This window comes from Sinohyriopsis cumingii, chromosome 11 (genome assembly GCF_028554795.1).
Source record: "Sinohyriopsis cumingii isolate HCF-2022 chromosome 11, ASM2855479v2, whole genome shotgun sequence".
Classification (NCBI taxonomy): domain Eukaryota; kingdom Metazoa; phylum Mollusca; class Bivalvia; order Unionida; family Unionidae; genus Sinohyriopsis; species Sinohyriopsis cumingii.
The window spans coordinates 111,130,722-111,141,643 of NC_142971.1; the positions used below are offsets into that span (position 1 = coordinate 111,130,722).

Genomic DNA, 10,922 nt, shown 5'->3' on the forward strand with positions numbered 1-10,922 from the left:
TATTGATTGGTTTTTGTCTTATTATGTGTACCATATTGTTGATTGGTTTTTGTCTTAATATGTGTACCATATTGTTGATTGGTTTTTGTCTTATTATGTGTACCATATTGTTGATTGGTTTTTGTCTTATTATGTTTATCATATTGTCTTATTGGTTTTTGTCTTATTATGTGTATCATATTGTTGATTGGTTTTTGTCTTATTATGTTTATCATATTGTTGATTGGTTTTTGTCTTATTATGTGTATCATATTGTTGATTGGTTTTTGTCTTATTATGTTTATCATATTGTTGATTGGTTTTTGTCTTATTATGTGTATCATATTGTTAATTGGTTTTTGTCTTATTATGTGTATCATATGTTAATTGGTTTTTGTCTTATTATGTTTATCATATTGTTGATTGGTTTTTGGCTTATTATATTTATCATATTGTTGATTGGTTTTTGTCTTATTATGTATATCATATTGTCTTATTGGTTTTTGTCTTATTATGTTTATCATATTGTTAATTGGTTTTTGTCTTATTATGTGTATCATATTGTTGATTGGTTTTTGTCTTATTATGTTTATCATATAGTTGATTGGTTTTTGTCTTATTATGTGTATCATATTGTCTTATTGGTTTTTGTCTTATTATGTTTATCATATTGTTAATTGGTTTTTGTCTTATTATGTGTAGCATATTGTTAATTGGTTTTTGTCTTATTATGTTTATCATATTGTTAATTGGTTTTTGTCTTATTATGTGTACCATATTGTTGATTGTTTTTTGTCTTATTATGTGTAGCATATTGTTAATTGGTTTTTGTCTTATTATATGTACCATGTTGTTGATTGGTTTTTGTCTTATTATGTATACCATATTGTTGATTGGTTTTTGTCTTATTATGTGTATCATATTGTTGATTGGTTTTTGTCTTATTATGTGTACCATATTGTTGATTGGTTTTTGTCTTATTTATGTGCACCATATTGTTGATTGGTTTTTGTCTTATTATGTGTACCATATTGTTGATTGGTTTTTGTCTTATTATGTTTATCATATTGTTGATTGGTTTTTGTCTTATTATGTGTACCATATTGTTGATTGGTTGTTGTCTTATTATGTGTATCATATTGTTGTCTTATTATGTGTATCATATTGTTGATTTATATATTGATCATATACTGTATTTATGTTCTTGTGTTCCATTTTGTTATTATTTATAAATCTGCTTGTGTTCATAGATTTTGATTTACATCCTTGTGTATTTCAAAAGTTGTATTTAATATCAACAAATTTGATGGAATTTTCAAAAGGTTAATATAAATAGATTTTATAGATGTAGGCCTATGTAGATTTTACATTGTTTTCGATTCAGATTTGCATGTTATTTTGCTTACTTAAACAACCAATTGAGATAGCTTGTGATTCAGGTATTAATGCATAATTGCTAGGTTAACATGTTACATTCAGCGTGTAATAATATGAGTTAATTTCAGTACTGTAAGTTGATGACACAAATGACATATAATGAAATATTAGAACACTGAAACTTTATTCCATTGAACATGGCCCATAGTAAACATGGTGAATTATATCATTTTATGATACACACAAAACGGTCTGCAGGGAATATAGCTTACAAATAACATGACAGTTTTGGTGAAGATTATATGATTGTTTAATCATTTCAGGGACAATTTAAAGAATTGTCCAAATTAGCTAATTATTTTAAAGTAAATGACTGCCATATGGTTGAAAAATTATCACCCTTTTGAAAATATTCCAAGATATGTCTGGGTAAACCATGTATATAAAAGTTTACCTACGTTCCATTTGTGCTCTTAAATCTTGCTGTGGTTTTACTTACAGAATGGTGACATATGAATTTTCTCAGTGTTATTTTCAATGCAAATATAATAGTCTCTTAAAATCTGGAAGTCAGTTATTGATAAAATATTGTAAAAACATGTGATGTGCGACAATATTATATTGAATATTATATAAATCATATCAGAAGTGTTTCATATAGAGTGATTCCAAATAGTGACAAAATTATTATTTGTTTCAAATGGCATCATAAATGATATCAGTTGCTTCATTTAAAAATGTATTACTTTATTTTAATGGGCTTTAATTATTCCAAACCATTGTTTCCTCCATTAACACAAACAGTTGGCATTTAACTCATTCTCCGATGTTCAGGATATTTGTAAGATTAGAACAGCTGCCATGTTGTTCCATGGTTTCTCATTGCATGAGTGTAAGGGCTTGAACCTTCTATATACTTTTGGTTATTGATTCCCTCTTAAGTTTTTTTAAACATTTTGTTTTGTTTTATGAAAGGTTCCACTTTTTCCTGAAGAGACTTTATGATAAAAATTATGACAGTAAATAACAGTTAGACAACAGTTGCTTGTGACTCTTCAAGGACAATCACCCCGTCAAGGTCATACTTAACAAAACATATGATTTCTTATTGAAAGTTGCGAATTTCATGATGTTGATTCAGATTTCCATACACTATCTGCTATTTCTGATGATAAGGTGAACCATATATCCAAATTTAATTTACTAGTTTTGATTTTGATTTTATTTATGTTCAACAAATACATGTCAATTCTTTTCGTAATTTCTATTGTAAAAAATATGAGATTTATGCCTGCTACTGCATTATAATAGGGTTGTGAGTTACCCAGGCACAAGTTATCAAGGGAGTGGTGTATTTTGTACATGTCTGCCATATTGAAGAGTTTTGGCACCAGAAAAGAGTAGCCAGAAAGTGTATGAAAGATACTTGTATTTTGCTGAACATGAAGAAAATTGTGATAAAAACAGGTAAATGAAACCTTGATATATCACTCGGTTTATCATAAAAAATGGTGGATAGTGCCCATAAGTCAGATTCATTATCATGAAATTTGCACATTTTAATAAGATGTCATATATTTTTATTAAGGTTTCTATAAAAAAAAGTTCTCAATACACACAAAACAATATTTGACAATATTTCAATCCTTGAAAATGTCACTAATGTCTGCTGGACAAATAAATGCAAATTAAATAAGTCTTGACCGATAAAAAAATTTCTGTCTCTTAATTCGATTTCATTGTAATGACTGTAAATGCTCTATGCCCTCATGTATTGAGATGTGAAATCTAGCAATATGCCATTACATCTATGGCTTCAGCTATTTCTCAGAACTAAGTGCCTTGTTTTGATCTCCGATTTCCAGAAGTATCTGTCGTATTATTACAAGCAATTAAAAGATGACCTGCTTTGTATTGTCATGTTATTATGTATTTTTTATCAACGCAAATAATGTGAATGGAACAGTTAAAACAAAAAAGGAAGTTAAAAAGCATGCAAATATTACCTGTTTAAGATCTAGTCATCATGACAGTGTCAGGTCAACTCATTGCAATTAATCAGTTGAACAATGTTATAAATATTAATTAGACAACATAATTTACATATCTAAGATTAATCAAGGGTTTATCCTACTAATTTGCCTTTGTAATCAGGATAGCAAGAGAAGCAAGTGAAAGGTGTACTCACTGCAAGAAAATCTTTGTTTCACAGATGTTGTTCATTATGCAGAAGCCAGTTCCAGAGTTTGCATTGAACTTAAAATTCCCAGATTGGCATTTAGAGGTTTCTGAAGGATGAGCAGAAATTTCACTGTTTTGATCATGACAGCAATATTTTGCTAATACAACAATATTTTGTAAAAAGTTGAGCTTCAGTGGTGAAGGATATTGTTTCAAAGTTAGTTTTTGAATAAATGAAATCCAGTTTTCTTGTGAATCAACAACAACAATAGAATATATCCACATTCATGTGCAGAGGTTGGTTATCTTGAAAATAAAGATAATTTATATAGAAAAGGAAACAAGTTCATTAGAAAAAGCATTTTATTAACAGTTATTCCCAATATGAATATATAACAAGTATTAAATCATTTAACAGCTTGCCCCCTATCTTTGCACTGTCAGTAACCAGCTGGGGCATCATCCCCTTAAATTTTCAGACATCCCTGGGTAACTCGTGCTCTTGCTTATACTGTGGTCCGGACTCCAAGGGAGATAAGTATCATGAACGTTCACTTTGTTATCATACATCTTGTGCATCAGTTGAAGGACATAAAATCTCTTCGCACACCAAGACGCAGATTTAGGCTCATCCACTTAACCTTTGCCATCAATTTGCTGTCAGATAGGTTTTATTGTACTCATTTACTATCGTAAGCATGCTACTTAAATAAAAAAATATGTAATTTTATTATGCTTGAAACAGAGGCAGCTTGATTTGGTCATGCATATTTGTCCATAGGTCAATCCATCTGACCTGACAAGCTTGTTAGGAAGATCGTGCAAAAAACAAGCGAAATTTTGCTGGCATATTTTTATTTATACATGTAGATGATCTGATTAAATTTCAGACCATTACATCTGTTTTTCAGTTTTTGTTATACATTTTGAAACTTTTTAGACATGGGCTTTTTTGACAAAAGCTTTGTTAGCATGATTAAGCAAAAGCCAGTTACTTTAGACAAATTAAATTTTGTCGGCACATTTGCATTCATTTGTAGATTAGATTTTCTTGCCATGATAGCAATTGTTCAATTTGTTTACACATTTCCTACCTTTTTGTACTTAGACTCTTTTGCATGAAACCTTGTAAGTATGATTAACCAGAATTCACCTGATGAAGACAAGTGAAATTTAGTATGTATGTTATAAGCATGTTTTGATTAGCTCAGATTTTCATGTTCTTAGTTTTTCAGCTTTTCTTAATATATTTTTATGTAATCTTGGCCTAGACTTTTTTCTTACACAGTTGCTTGCGAGTTTTACAGATTTTTCAAAATGTGATTATTATGGTCTCCCTCTTATATTTGCCACCCACCCATCAGCAGACACCAGATTTGTATAGCCATAATCCCATGGCATGATCTGTCTAGGATATCCATCCCTCTAACTCAGCCAGGATATTAGTGCAAAATGTTTCAAAATGGCATGATAGGCATTATGGCTTCTGTATCATACATTATGAAAGAAAGAGTACCAGACTAAACAAATTGATCAAGTGACAGACTCACTTTCTTTATAAACAATGAGCATTTCATGTAATAACTACAAATTTCCAGTAAAGGAATACGATGTGCAAAATGTCAGACATTCTCAGTTTAGAACAAAAAGTGAAAGTAATTCAAATTAAATCATAGACTCCATTCCTGCACAATGGGTAGCCTTGCAAGAGGATGGTCACCGTCACAAAATGTTACAAGGAAATGTAAAGATGAGAAGTATTTATCTGAAATCAAATGTGATTGATCTGTTCATGTTAAAGTCTTCAAATGCACAAATTGAAAAACTATATGCATATCAGGTTCTTGAATGGCTAATTATAAAGATAATTATTACATAATACAAGTTACTTCTACGATTATAATTTATATTGTGTCATGAAAATTGAAAGTCTTAATTTGAAACTAGCTTTGATCTACATGACAATGTTATATTCCTGCAGAATATATCCAATCTTTGCTTAATTGTAATACAGACTGTAAATGGCAATCAGCTCTAATGAGATATGGTTCTGTTATCACAGCTGACAGTAATTGTGTTAAAATAGCTGTAGAATTTTAAACAGAGGTTAATGATAAGGTCCCTTAATGATAAGGTCCCTAATGATATGGTCCCTTAATGATATGGTCCCTTAATGATTAGGTCCCTTAATGATAAGGTCCCTAATGATATGGTTGCTTAATGATAAGGTCCCTAATGATATGGTCCCTTAATGATAAGGTCCCTAATGATATGGTCCCTTAATGATAAGGTCCCTGATGATAAGGTCCCTAATGATAAGGTCCCTAATGAGCATGGTCCCTTAATGATAAGGTCCCTAATGATAAGGTCCCATAATGATAAGGTCCCTAATGATAAGGTCCCTAATGATATGGTCCCTTAATGATATGGTCCCTTAATGATAAGGTCCCTAATGAGCATGGTCATATTATATTTTTGTATTTTGCTGTACAAAAATTTAAACTTCTGGTCATTGGATGTCTTTGCAGTTTAATTTCATGCTACTTTTCTCTGATTTTAGTTTCTGTTAATTTTTCATTGTTTTTTCATGGAACTCTAAATATCACAGGCAAAAAAATCATGGTATTCAGTATAGGTGACAGTTGGATTTTCATGCAAAGGAATTGGTTTTGTATATTTTCTTAAAGTTTTGTTCACTTTTTGGAAGATACTTTATTCAGTGAAAACATTGCTAGCTATTTAGATTCCTTGTGAAAAAGACATTGCAAAATTGTTGTGAGTTTTCTGTAAATGAAAGTGTATTTATACATATATGGATCACCTGATTCAATTTTTTTACCATTCCCAATTAGTTTTTTGCACTTTTGGACAATTTAATTGAAATCTTTAATACCACTGTTATACAGTTTAATTTATTCAACTTTAAAAAAAATCAACATATCTGTTTGTATGCCTATGTTCATCAATATATTAGATATTTTGTGCCACATGAATGTAGTTTGAGAGTTGTAGGGGGTGGAGCATTTTGGATTTGGCCTTTATTTTGACTGCATTGGAGCATACAGTGTGTATTGGACTGAACTACACAGTGTAATGAATTAAAATTCACGGAGTAATTGACCAAAATACATGGTGTAATGGATTTAAATACATGTGGTAATGAGTTAAAATACTTGGTGTAGTAAATTAAAATACATGGTGTAATGGATTAATATACATAATGTAATAAATTAAGATACATGGTGTAATATACATGGTGCATTGAATTAAAATACATGGTGTAACAAATTTAAATACATGGTCTAATATATTGAAATACATAGTGTAATATACATGGTGCATTGAATTTAAATTCATGTAATGAATTAAAATACATGGTGTAATTGATTAAAATACATCGTGTAATGAATTAAAATACATGGTGTAATGGATTTAAATACACGGTGTAACAAATTTAAATACATGGTCTAATGAATTAAAATACATAGTGTAATATACATGGTGCATTGAATTTAAATTCATGTGGTAATGAATTAAAATACATGGTGTAATAAATTTAAATACATGGTCTAATGAATTGAAATACATAGTGTAATATACATGGTGCATTGAATTTAAATTCATATGGTAATGAATTAAAATACATGGTGTAATAAATTTAAATACATGGTCTAATGAATTAAAATACATAGTGTAATATACATGGTGCATTGAATTTAAATACATGTGGTAATGAATTAAAATACATGGTGTAATGGATTTAAATACATGTGGTAATGAATTAAAATACATGGTGTAATTGATTAAAATAGATCGTGTAATGAATTAAAATACATGATGTAATTGATTAAAATACATCGTGTAATGAATTAAAATACATGGTGTAATGGATTTAAATACATGGTGTAACAAATTTAAATACATTGTCAAATGAATTAAAATACATATGGTAATGAATTAAAATACATGGTGTAATAAATTTAAATACATGGTCTAATGAATTGAAATACATTGGGTAATTGACCACAATACATGGTATAATTGATGTAAATACATTAAGTCATTGAAGTAAATACATGGGATAATAGGTTAAAATACATCATGTAATGAATTAAAATGCATGTTGTAATTCCTCAAAAAATACACAGTGTAATAAATGAAATCCAGGGTATAATGAATGAAAATACATGAGTAATGGAATAAAACACATAGTGTAATTAACAGAATGTTAGGATGAAACTTAATTACTATATATTGTGTGATATATTCATCTGAACAGCTTAATTATGTATTGTACTTGAGAATGAGTAGTTGAACTGCATACATTTCATGTGGAATGTCAGTTGTAGTGGCTAATTAGGGTAATTACTCATGCACGAACCATGCTTGTAATAATGGTGACACTGGCTGTCACTGCATTCATTTCATTTGAAATCTTCATTCTAGTGCCTAATCAGAGTAATTACTCATGCATGAACCATGCTTGTAATAATGGTGACACTGGCTGTCACTGCATTTTTTCCCATGTGAAATCTCCATTGTAGTAGCTAATCAGAGTAATTGCTTGTGCATGAACCATGCTTGTAATAATGGTGACACTGGCTGTCACTGCATTCATCACATGTGAAATTTCAGTTGTAGTAGCTAATCAGGGTACTTACTCATGCATGAATAATGCTTTTAATAAAGGTCACTTTTTGTCGCTATGCATTTCATGTGAAATCTCACTGTAGTGGCTGATCAGGGTAATTGCTCATTCATGCATGAACAATACTTGTAATAAAGGTCTCACTGGATGTCACTCCAAGGTTACTCAAAGTCTGTGACTTACACTTAGTACAACATGACTTCTTGGGGTGGACAATGGTACTCTAATAGGTTCTAAAACATTTTATAAACAATGATTTCAAAAGGAGAATAAATTGGTCTTGCATCAAATCAGTATAGTACCTTTACTTTTATATAATGAAAAAGAATTAATTTTTTGTATTTTATGCCCTGTCACAGGGACCAACATTTAGTAGGTCAAGATTGCTTTAGTCTTAATTTATTTATATTGTGATTAATATTTGCAATGGCAACTTGATATTACTAAAAACCAAAGAGAGTGTGCCATGTAATTGTTGATTATTTCATGTGTCTAGAGGTTATATTGTTATTTAGCTCATTTACCTCATAGTATCTGTTACGATGGAGGCTGTCAATGTATATGTGCCAATACCACCGAATGATGTGCGATATAGGTAAAACATCAGTTACATCAATGATTCTTTGTGAATAGGCCTGCCTGTAACATTTAGAGCAATGTAGTATGTATTAAGTTTTCACATGAATTTTAACCATTGCCATTTTTATGCATATCTGTTATCTGTAGACAAGATTAGGATTAAAATCTGATCTTTATAGCTGTATACTTATTTTTCACCAGTTTTTTGTGCTTTAAAATCTTGAGAGAATTCATTCACTGTCAAGACAATGAAGTGGCTTGACCAAACATAGATGACCCATCACAGCCTTTAAATACATTGCCTCTGTCGTATTACTAAATGGTCCAGATTTGATGAAATATCAAAATTACTGTCACCTACATCAATACTGGAGTACAAATTTGACTTGTTGAAGTCTTCATAGTCATAATTCTAAGCATTTAAGCTAAGGAAAGTGTTGAACAAAACCTGTGGCCTCCATTTTGGTTAAGAGAGAATATGACCCAGTTGTTTTCCATAGCAGATTACAGTATATTAAATAGCAGCCAAGTGATGTAATTGAATAGTCATATACATGAATGCCTATGGTCACAAATAAGATATTTTCACCAAAGACGGTAATATGAAAACCACTTAAAATGGGTGATTCATACTGTGGGCATCAAAATACGCATCCTTTGCAGATAGTACACAGTTGTCCAAATGTGCTTGTTTATAAGTTGGACCTAGACTTTTTTACCAATGTATATCTCTTACTCAACTTAAGCCAATGAAGATCTACAGTGCCATCAATTATTATGCCATTAAGTCTCTGTCAACATTACTGATTTATAATGTAGAACAAACAGTGGACACCCTGATCTGCTGGTGTATCTGTGGCAAATCTGGATTTAGTTGTAGCAGCAACTTGTACCTTGGAAAATATAATTTAAGTCTGAAGAGCATGCAAGCATAATATTGCATCAAAACAGTATACATTGCAAAATGTTAAAATATCCAGATTATTAAATAATTTAAGACGAGCACTGCTTTTGTGTGATACTTGTGAATGTTTGAATTCCCACTGGTTTGAAGGTCAGACCTTGTTATTCTTTGATTTTTTTTTACACAGTAAACGTGTTTTTTCGTATCCTTTTGCCAACAGAGTTGGGAGGAGATATAGCATTTTGCTATTTGAGTGTTCATTTGTACGAGTTGTGTGTTAATTTGTTTCTTATTTTTGTTATGCCTTTAATATCTTGGACATTACTTCACCTACACTAATTAAAATTAGTATGTGAATACATATCAGAAAGTGTAACTTAACCATAACACCAGATTACAGTGACCTGTTTTTCACACTTCATTGACTTACATTTTCAGTCACTTGTTCATTGTGCCTTAAATATCTTAGACCCTATTGACATGCACTCATGATAATTAGTGTGTGAATGCATATCAGGAAGAATAATGCCGTACCTGATCCATACCAAAACCCAGGCCACTATGATCATGCTTGAGTTGTTTATTTTTATTTTCCGATAATTATTAATTACTTAGCAAATATCTTGGACTCCAATGTAGCATTGATAATGGAAAATGCTATATGGATACATCTCAGCAAGGATAAATTAAACATACCTAAAGTAGATTGCTCAAGTTCATTTTCTTTGGTGTCTTTTACATTTTCAGTTGGCCGAGTGGTCTAAAGTGCTCACCGTTACGGATCACTGCCATCTCACCTCTGTCTGCGTGGGTTCGAGTCTAGGATTCGGCCAATGTGGGTATGTGAGAAAGCTTGCCAGTAGCTTCTCGTGGGTCGGTGGTTCTTTCCGGAGGTTTTCCGGGTTCTTCCTCCACCATTTATACTGGCCACCATGTATAGCCTATCGTGTGCTGAAAAATGGCATTAAACCCTACAACAACAACAACAACAATACATTTTCAGTTATCCGTTCATTACACCCTCATTATCTTAGACCGTATTCCATGTACACATGAACATTGGTATGTGAATGCATCTTAACAAGATTAATAAGCTCTGCCATATAAAATGTAGGTCACTGTGCCCCACTTTAGTGCATTAATGAATTTTTGTATTTAGATCTGTTGATTCATTATATCTTTACTATAATGAACCGTGCTTCACATGCATTGAAAAATTGGAATATGTGCTCAGTGTTTGTGATTCAACCATAC

At 30.9% G+C, this 10,922-nt stretch overlaps 1 long non-coding RNA gene across 1 annotated transcript; it reads left to right on the top strand.

Annotated features, from left to right (window-relative positions):
- The first annotated feature begins 809 nt into the window (after positions 1–809).
- LOC149789296 (uncharacterized) lies at positions 810–10,374 on the top strand. The gene is made up of 2 exons (XR_016424344.1): positions 810–5,796; positions 5,936–10,374. It is a non-coding gene; the product is annotated as an uncharacterized LOC149789296 (long non-coding RNA).
- Positions 10,375–10,922: the final 548 nt, after the last annotated feature.